This window comes from Macadamia integrifolia, chromosome 7, assembly GCF_013358625.1.
Source record: "Macadamia integrifolia cultivar HAES 741 chromosome 7, SCU_Mint_v3, whole genome shotgun sequence".
Lineage (NCBI taxonomy): Eukaryota > Viridiplantae > Streptophyta > Magnoliopsida > Proteales > Proteaceae > Macadamia > Macadamia integrifolia.
This window is the reverse complement of record NC_056563.1, coordinates 20,799,020-20,809,902: the sequence shown is the minus strand read 5'-3', so window position 1 is coordinate 20,809,902 and position 10,883 is coordinate 20,799,020.

Genomic DNA, 10,883 nt, shown 5'->3' with positions numbered 1-10,883 from the left:
AAAAAAAAAAAAAAAAAAAAAAAAAAAAAAAACAAAAAAAAAAAAAAAAAAAAAAAGAGAAAGGAGAGAACAACAAAACAGGAATAAAAGATGAGAGAAAGGAGAGAACAACAAAACAGGAATAAAAGATGAAAAAAAAAAGAGAAAGGAGAGAACAACAAAACAGGAATAAAAGATGATCAAAATAATGAATGAAATGTAAAGACTTACCTAGGAACCCCATATGGAGTTGCAAATGTGATTCTAGCTGTTGTGAAGAGTCTGCTCGAAATACCTGTCGGCCAGGCCCTCATCCCCGTGAGAAGGACTACTGCAACTCTTGAGCTGGACCTCTCCCAGAGTCTTCCTTTTCCTCCTTTCAGCTATATTTTCAAAAATTATAAGAAGCTCCAAAAACTTACCTAAATTATAAGAAGCCCAAGAGAGTTTCCCAATTTGCACAAAAGCCCACAAGAATATCAAATTCTCCAAATAACTCCTCCTTTAAGAACAAGATGAAGATCTTCAAGAACTTCAAAAAACAAGGTGAAAAACTCCAAAAATAGGAAGGAAAATTCCAAGAAAAACCAGAGAGTTCCAGGAACTCACTTCACTCAGAAAAGCTAAAATGAAGAATAAACAGGGGAGAGGGCCCATTTTATTTAAAAAAAAAAATTATTAATTTGGGATTCCAATTCGGAAGTCCAAATTCAATTCAAAGAAGAACCAAAGAATTAAAATATTCCAAATCAAGTATCAAAATTCAAATAAAAAATCCAAATCAACTGTTGTTGTCTTTTATAGGGTGGAAAGAGCTATGAGTTTCTTTTATGTAATTAACAAAACAAGATAGCCTAGCCCGGTTCGAAAAAACCCACTTGGAAGACCATATGGTCCAGATTGGTTCGAAAGAACTAGTCTGGACCAAAATTCCCTGAACTGGCACATGTGAAGCCCAGCTAAGGAAAATCAAAGAATCAAGTATTTTACCTATTACAGGATTGAAAAAGCAGAGAACTCCTCTCTTATAACTTTCGGTCCTAGATAATCGAGATTGAGTCAAAGGACCCAGCCTGGAGACCAAAATTCCCTGAACTGGCACATGTGAAGCCCAGCTAAGGAAAATCAAAGATCAAAGTACTAATATTTGTTTTCAGGATGGGAAGAGCAGCGAATTCCTTTCCACAATTGGCAGCCCCAGGTAAGCCCTCAACTTCAAAATAGTTAGGAGATATTATCTATTGCATTTTTTAACTCTGTCATAATCGAGCAAGATGACGGCAGTACATGCTCCAGGTGATAAAATGTGGTGGTTCTTTTCTTTACCCTTCGACCATTGGCATAAGCCTCGGCCAAAGAGGGGCATTCTGTAGACAACCAATTTTTTCACCCTCCCCTGGTTATGATGAAATATGGATCTTGGCTGCAACTTCTGACTTTTGACCAATAAAGATGCTAATGGAAACACTCCCGGGCCTGAAACCATAGAAACCCTCACGCGGGAGGGAAGGGGGTCCAATTTTGGCTTTTTATATATGAAGGAATCCAGTCCAGATGACCATACAGATGGATGGTGCTCGAAAATATAATTCTGACGATATATGGTACTCCAAAATCGGACTGTCAGACTGCTCGCAATCTTCCCTGAAAAATCACATTTTTTCACGCGTATGTCATGCACACCGACCAACCAGCCAGCCCAGCCTGGCCAGCATGCCCTTGCTGCATTCTGAGTGGCCCCACCACATAGCATGCACGCCCCCGCCGCACAGCATGCGTGGCCCTGCTGTATGGTCGTGCACACCCTACTCGTATGTTGTGCACATTGCCTGCACACCCATACCCAAGGATTAAAGTATCGGTATCGGTCGCCGTATCGGTCGGCTAAAATTAAGATACGTATCAGAGAGTATCGTATCGTATCGGAGATACACTAAGATACGCTAAAGATATACACAAATGGATAGGAAACATTTTTTTAAACACTTTTGCATAAAGAGTTTGTTAAAAAAAGCTATTGATAACATGTATTATGCATAAACACTAAATTGACGGTATCGTACTAAGAATTCAAGGTTTGTAGTTGTCCCATAAATGTAAAATCTTTGTTCCCAACCTTGATTTTCACTTTAGTTAGAGAGAAATATGGCTGACAACAACTTTGAAATAAAAACCCTTCAAAAAATCATGTTTTTCTGAAAAATTTCCCATCTTGGCCATTATATGACCATAGCGTACTGTATCGGTACATACCGATACTCATCGATACGTATTGATACTCACCGATACGTACCGATATATATTGATACTCACTGATACGTACCGATCGATACATATCGATACTCACCGATACGTATCAACACACACCGAAACGTACATTTTACCTCAATTTTATAATTTTCATAGTCGTATCGAGGCATATTGTATCGTATCGATGTGTATTGGTGGTGTATTGATGCATATTGGTATGTATTGTAGGATATATATCGATACGAAAGGATTTTAAAAATTTCATGTATCGTATCGATGTGTATCGTATCGGTCGGCTAAATTTAAGATACGTATCGGAGGGTATCGTATCGGTATCGGAGATACTTAAAACCATGCCCATACCAGCCTGACCCACACGCTATGCACATTATCTGCACACCCATGCATTCGTGCATCCGTGACATCACCTGTACTACCTGCCTAAACTTTCTCTCTCCTCCAACTTTTTTGAAAACTGCCTTTTCTGGCTAAACTTTCTCTCTCCTCTTGCTTTTCAGAAAATTACCTTTTTTGGCTAAACTTTCTCTCTCCTCCTACTTTTTCGAAAACCCCCTTTGACCCAGTGGACAAAAGGCCTCCCCACCTATTTTTTGCCTTCAACTCCCCCCTTTAGCCATTGGACAAAAATCCTATCCACTCAATTTAGGTAAGCTCCCCTTTCATCCGCTGGATAAAGGGATTCCCCCTCTCCATTTTGTCCAAAAAAAACTTTAAATATCCCCCTCCCTTAGAAAAAAAAGACGAAGACACCAGAATCCCCTTTCCCTCTTTCATAGTGAAATTTTTTTTCCCTCCCCCTCTTGATTTTCTTCTGATCTTCGGAGCAATCTTAGTTAAGATCAGAAAACTCATTCGGATCTTCGAAGTGTTCTTCGGGGTCTTAAAGATCTTTAATCCAAATTCTTAGTTAGATCCATTTTCTAGTAAAAAATAGTATGTTCTTGAGCCACCTCCCTTGAGTGTTCTTGAGTGTTTTTGAGTGTTCTTGAGTGTTATTGAGCATTCTTGAGCGTTCTTGAGATAGAAACCCCCCCTTTTTGAGGTTTTTCGGGTCTACGAAGAGATTTTTATTAAGATGTGAAACTTTGTTCGGATCTTCAAAGTGTTCTTCGAGACTTTGGAGTTCTTTAATCAATTTTTAGGTCAGCTTGTTTCTTTTCAGAAATAGCCGTTCCTAGATGAACCCTATATGAGTGTCCCTGGAATCTTTCCAGAAATAGTCATTCCCAGCAAAAGCTCTACCGAAGTGCCACCTCAGCCTAGCCCTCCCTTAGCCTATCCCCAACGGAAGCTCTACTGGAGTGCCACCTCATCCCAAATTTGGAAATACCCTTCCCTAGCCGAAGCTCTGTCAGAATCCAAATCCGAAAATAGCCTTCCCTGGCCGAAGCTCTGTCCGAATCCAAATCTAAAAGTGACCGTTCTTAGCTGGAACTCTGTCCGAATACCATCACAATCAGCATTTCTCAAGAAAGGAAGTTGGAGGTCAAGACCATCTTCCCCTAAGCCAAGAGAATACAAAAGACAGTTCGAACAGGTACTAGTCAGGGGCCCACTCCTATTGACCCGAAACAGGGGTTAAGTTCAGGTATAATTTCTCAACCACCAGGTTATAATGTTGACTTTATACATGCCCTGTTCTAGTGTATATAGTAGTTTGAACTCAATTAATGTATATATGTGTGATAACATAGCCACACAAATGGAATAGTAATAATTATGAAAAATGTTCGTTCTCAAGTATTTAGTAAGAGGATCGGTTGATCCGGGCAGATTGGCTGCTTAACACTTTCCCAAATCTGTAACCTAACACTTACCCTAAATCTCTAGACCAGACCAAATTTTAGGCCCTTTTCTCAGGAATCGGGCCCACCCCCGGGTCCTAGGTCCAAAACCCTAGGTGGCGACTCCAAACCCCATTTACATGATCCCGATCCCTGAATTGGACCATCATCAAAACCCAAGTCGCAAATGATGAATTTTACACTCTTGTGAAATAAGCCTCCACGTATCTCTAAGAAGCAATACGGCGATGCGAGGCCTGCAAACGAAGCACTACACGACACGAACCCCTCCCCTCACAAGAAAGTGAAGAAAGAGAGAGGAGGAAGGACGGGGGGGGGGAGATGCATAGTCCGTTCCTCCGGCCGCGACCCTCACAACCTACAATTGATATTTTTTGTAATGAACTTGGCCACCTTGGGCACCTTGAGTTTGAAATATGATTGCGCTTCGGCCCACTTGGTGAACTAGTCTTTTACAACGAGAATGCACTCGTGTCCATTAGAATACTTCGGGATGACTTGACCAATTACATCTATGTCCCAAGTTGCAAACGGCATGTGAACTTAGAGTGTGTAACCTGAGGGTGGCATGTGAATGAGATTTGCATATATGTAACAGTTATGACATTTTTTAACATACTTGGTGCAATCGGCCTCCATGGTGTTTCAGTAGTAACGTCTTAGCCATCATTCTGGGATTCATGTGGGGTCTGTATATATCTTGGTGAATGTGGTCTATGCACACCAATTGTACTCCGTTTTATGATCTTTTGTATAGAATACCTTCATGGAGTATGAATTGGGTAGCGTATCTCCTTAGGAATTGTTTTTCCTTATCAACTACATCTCCAGGGTATTCTTTGTCTCTAATGAAACCAATGATATTAATGTACCATGGTCATCCACTGTGGTCCGTGTACAAACCATATGATAGGTTGGCATTTCTTTTTCTTGAACAGATAAAGGTTAGATTTTTTTTTTTTTACTTCTGTTTGGACATTAATCTTGGGTGCAAGTGTATCCAAAGCATCAGCTAACCAATTATCTCTTCACAAGTAATCAAATGAGATTTCCTTGAAATGGTGTGCTAGTTGTTCTATGTGCTCTTAATATGGTATGAGCTTTTCATCCTTGGTTCTCCACTTTCCCAGCATTTGGTATATTACTAGGGAAGAATCATCGAATACTTTAAGCATTTTGATGCCAATGGTAATGGAAATTTACAAACCTATTGCGCATGCTTTATATTCTGCCATGTTTTTATTGTATTCAAATTTTAGCTTGAATGTAAATGGGGCATGGGACCCGCTGCTCTGTCAAAGAATATTTGCCATTGCTTGCTTTTTGTTGCACAACTCATTATGCCTTCATTAGAAAATATGTCTTCAAGAGGCCTTCTTTCGACTGTAGGATGGGCTGATAAGTGATCTGCAATCGCCCTTCCTTTTATAGATTTTTGTGTTGTATATTGAATGTCGAACTTGGATGAAAGTAGAAACCATCTTGCAAGTTGTCTCATCAAGGCTGGTTTCTCAAAGAGGTATTTGATTGCATCCATCCTTGAGATCAAGATCACTGGGAAGGCAAGCATGTAATGTCTCAATCGTCTTGTTTCCCAAACCAATGTTGTGGAAGTCTTCTCTAGTGCGAAGTAGTTGGCCTCGTAGGCTAAGAATTTCTTGCTGAGGTAATATATAGCCAATTATTTCTTCCCTTATAGGTTGTGTTCTTCTAACATTTCTCCCATTGCTCCTTTGATTACCAATATGTATAGTAAAGGTAATCCTGGCGTCAGAGGTACCAAGATAAATGGATTGGTTAAATATCCTTCTATCTGATTTAAAGAATCTTGCACTGCTTATTCCATTCTTTTTCTTGATTTTGGCAATTTGAAAATAGGTTAACATACAACCTCTAGTTGTGAGATGAACTGACCGATGTATTGAATCCTCCCCAAGAATCCTCTAATTTCTTTTTCTGTCCTAGGAGGTGTCATTTCTAGGATTGCCTTGATTTTGAAGGGTCAACTTCAATTCCTCTATGGCTAACAATGAATCCTAGAAGCTTTCCGATTGTCTTTGCCAAAAATACAAATCTAAAGGCTGTTTGAGAGAATTTTTTAGATGGTGTTATATGTGACCTTATCAATCCTTAGACTTCACTATCGTGTCATCAACGTACACCTCTACTTCCTCACGCATTAGTTCATGGAGGATTGTGGTAGCATCTCTTTGATATGTTGCCTTGACTTTCTTTTGCCCAAAAGGCAATACCTTGTAGCAAAATGTGCCCTATTGTGTAATGAAGGACATCTTCTCCTTGTCTTCAAGAGCCATATTGATCTTATTGTAACCCTAGAATACATCCAACAAGGATAAGAGGGCATGTCTTGTTGTGTTGTACACTAGAATGTATAGGTAGGGTAGCGAGAAGTCATCTCTTGGGCTTGCTTTCTTTAAATCCTTGAAGTCCACACACATTCTAACCTTTTTATCCTTTTATGGAATGGGAATAATGTTTGCTACGCATTCTAGAAATTCGGTGACTTCTGGGAAAGCAGCATTGAGCTTCTTAGTTACTTCCCCTTAATCTTCAATATACATTCTGGTGTCATGTGCTATAGCTTTTGTTTCACTGGCTTAGCATTTGGGTATAAAGGCAGTCAGTGTTGCACTATGTCAATGATGATACTGGGCATGTCATCATATGATCACGCAAGAACTTGTTTAAATTCTCTTAATAGTTCTATTAATGGTTTCTTTTCCTCATGTGTGAGGGAAGCACCGATCTTAAGCTCGCGAGGTCTCTGCAGTCCCTATGTTTATTATCCTGAACTCTTCTACTATGGGTTGCAATTTCTTCTCTTCTAGAATTTCAACATGTTTAAGAATATCATCAGGGGAATCGTTAAATCATCCTCATTAATAGAAATAAGTGGAGAATCGGTGTAATTAGAATTTATACTTGCACTACTGAAAGCGATTACAAGTAATAACACTGACACTTTGCGAGAGAAGTACCCCATCTTCTTGATCATATTGGTGACGGTTGGATTGCCGTTGGCTTACATATTAATATGTTGAAAGGAAATGTCTCCTTCGGTGGATCATCTAGGTATGTAGCCAAGACAGATGTAAAATCGAATCCACTAAGCCAATAGACAAGAGTGTTCCTTCTTATTCAATGTTTGAAAGAGTGTTGACAACGTTGGGGTCGGCCATAATAGTGACTATCTTGCCTTCCCAGAGGAATTTGAGCTTTTGGTATAAAGAAGAAGGCATGGCCCCGATGGTGTGGAGCCATGGTCTTCTAAGTACATGTTGAAAGTGGATGGTATGTCAATTACTTAGAAATTCAACATAGAATATTTTTGCTAGTCCTACCATTATGTCAATGGCTAGAAGACCAAAAAGATCTCTTTTCAACATAGAATTTTTTGCCAGTCCTACCATTATGTCAATGGCTAGAAGACCAAGAAGATCTCTTTTTGTGTTGTCATATGCTCTAAAAACACATTGCATGGAGGCTTTGAGGTTAGCCATACGTAGCCCTAAATGTTTAAGGGTCTTGAAAGGAAAAACATTCAATATTAATATGTTGTCGACAAGAACATGTGGAATCCTCGTTCCATTGCAATCAACTGTGATGTGCAAGGCCTTGGTGTGACTTGCAACCCCAACTGGCAGATCTTGTCATTGAAGAATACAGCAGTAGATGCATAAATTGCTCCTACAATCTCAGATAAATGAAGAGGGCTGGTCTTAATTGGCACATGGACCTTATTCAAGGCCTCTAGCACTGCATTGCGATGTTTAGGTGAAGCCATTAGAAATCCTCAAATGGAGATACTTGCTTGGCTCTTCTTCAGTTGTTTGAGTACTTCGTTCTCTAGTTTTAGATGATTTCCAGTATTAGTTCCTCTTTGCATTTGTCTAGCTAGCTTGTCCAGGTTGGCTGTATTCAATTCTAGTGGTTTGAATGCTGTACCGCTCCTGGTTTCAGTGTTGTTGCACTCCACGATTGAGTTGAACACTAGATTTGTGTCAAATCCTACTATTAGCTTGTCTATCTCCACATCATTGTCAATGTAGATTAGGTTAATTCTAGGTTCATTTGAAACTTTTGCATTTGATGCAATGATTGGGATGTTCACCCCATTCTGACATCTACGGCCAAGCAGAGGCTAATAGTTGTATGCCCCAAGTGCTACAGTAATTTCAAGATTGTTTCTTTCTCTGTTACAAGAGGAAGATTTTCTAGATTTTCTTGTTGTCTAAAGTAAATATACATGGAACGTCCAAGTCACCGGCTATTGTACGAAAGAGCATAGACTTAATGTTGGTTGTGCTACCTTATGGATCTTTTTTATCCGAAGTAGGCAAGAATCCTTCCAATTCTCACTTTCATAGATGACTCCATGAAGTTCTTCCATTAAACTTCGTCATCAACTTGTAGTGCATTTCGCTCCTCGACCAATGCAACGAATTCTTGTCTATTACATGTATCATAGTATTCATTGGTCTTATCTAATTCACGTTTGAATTCCGCTATGTCGAAGAGGCTATTCTCAAAATATTCGATGTTATCTTCCTTTTCTGGCTCTGGAGTATTCCCGTCATTAGTGGAGACTTGCTCATCCTCTTCGGTTTTACTTCAATGTTCACTATGCATAAGTCTATAGATAAGATTTCTCCTAATGCAATAGCGGTGACGGCCAATGCCATATCTTTGTTCCATTCCACCAAAAGTGGGTTGCTTTGTCCTTCGATAGGGTAATGATGACTTCGTTCTTGGATCCTCCTCACTATCATTATCAAGGCTTTAATCGAGTTGGTATTTCTATCATGTGTCGGAAGTGGGTTATTTACCACATTCGGTTGTGACTTGGAACAAACCACAAATTATCTCTTATCCAATATATCTTAGATAGCATGTCAGAGTATGTAGCAATTGCTAGTTAAGTGCCCCTTATGCCCGTAATATTCACAAAATAGCTCTTCATTGTACCATTTAGGAGTGGATCCGGCAATGGCCGTGGTGGTAGTGGAGTAAGAAAGCTCTCAGCTTGGAGCTTCTTGTAGACTGTAGTGAGTGGCATACCCAAATCAGTAAATTGTCTCTTGAGTTTATTGGAAGTAGTTCCTTCCAAGATGAAAGGTGCAGATCCATATTAGTTTGGAGCAACCGAGTTGATTTCCCCCACTTTATTGTTGACTTTTTGTTGGAATGACTTCTTGTCATTGATCAATTGGTATCTGAATCTGGTGACAACGGGTAAGGTTTCCTCACATATGGCAGCTTCTACTAAACATCCAAATTTTTCCAATGCTGCGAGAGTAGAAATGATTGTGCAAACGTGTAATTCTTGTTTTCTCCATAAAGGTTCTTAAGTACCATTTGGACCTATTCTTTCTTCATGGGCCTGTCCCATATTAAGGTGGCCTTGGCCCTAAACCTTGCTAGGAAAGCGGTAAATCCTTTGTTAGGCATTTGCCTTGGGGTTTTCAAATCCGTTATAGTTATTTCCATTTTAGTGTTGTAAAAGTAATGATTCTAACTCTTTAGATATCGTCCCATGTACGGGTGTTTGAGATTTAAAAGTAACTGCATGTGTACGGATTAGTGTAGCTAACGGGTCGAACATAAGGAGAGCAACCACTTTATTTTTAGCTTCTTTTAGTAATACGAAAGTGTTACGATTGATGATTGTGATCTAATTCTAACTACCGCCCTAAAACACATGCATCAAACATCCTCACCAATGCATCTAGGGAATTTGGAATTAAAATTGCAATAAAAATTAAATGACCTAACCATTCACATCTAACCCTAACCATTCGTTATCTAGGAATTTAAATACTCAAATCACGCAATTAAAAAATAAATAACTGAAATAAAAAGTGTTGAAAAGTAAATAAAAGTGCAAATAAATGGGACAAAGCCAAAGAGAGGCACACAAGTAGGTATCTCTACTTAGCCCGAGGGATGCACCATAAATAATATGAATTTCCCTACTTGACCAGAGAGTTACTCTTACAAAGGCTACTCTACTTAACTTGAGGGGAAGGGAGGAAAAGTAAATGACTGAAAGTAAATAACTAGAGAAAGCATCAATCCTTGAATCAAACTTGGTTGATATTTGAAATACTACCAGCCCTACAAACCAGATCTGGAATGAACCAAATCTGAAATTGCTAGGCCTAGAGAAAACAAATCTAGAAAAAAAAAATTGAACTTGAAAGAGATGCTCCACAGCTTGTTCTTGTCACCTAGAACTAAGCCTAGAACTAGAAATTGAAAATTACAACTTCAATACCATAAACAATAAAATAAAAGACTGAATCAAAAACAAAAGTGCTTGCATTCATTAAATAAAAAAAAATTACATAAGTGCTTAAACCAAAACCTAAAACAAAGAACTAAAGGAGACAAAACCTAGAGAAAAAGAGAAAAAATAGAGAAGAAAGGTGTGCCCTCCTCCCTCTTACACAATTTTCCTTTATAGGGGAGAGGGGAGAAGGTCCAACAATTTTGGGTTTCCTAATTGAGTGGAATCTCAATTGGTAGGTGAGATTTTTTAGATTCAAAGTGATGAGGTGGAAAATAGAAGAATAAAGAGAAAAAGGAGAGAAAATAGGGGAGAGAAGAGAGAACGCCCAAGATGATCTTCTACGACGATTTTCCTATTTTTCTCCTTTTTTCTATTTTATTTCCTTCTTTTTCTCTCTCTTTTCAAACTTGTGCACAAAGCTCCCCCTTGGATGATTTTTCTGTGATTTGCTTGGGCAATCTTCTATTTTAATGGGAAATATCATCCATGCCCTTGGTACTTTAACTAGGTGGAAGATA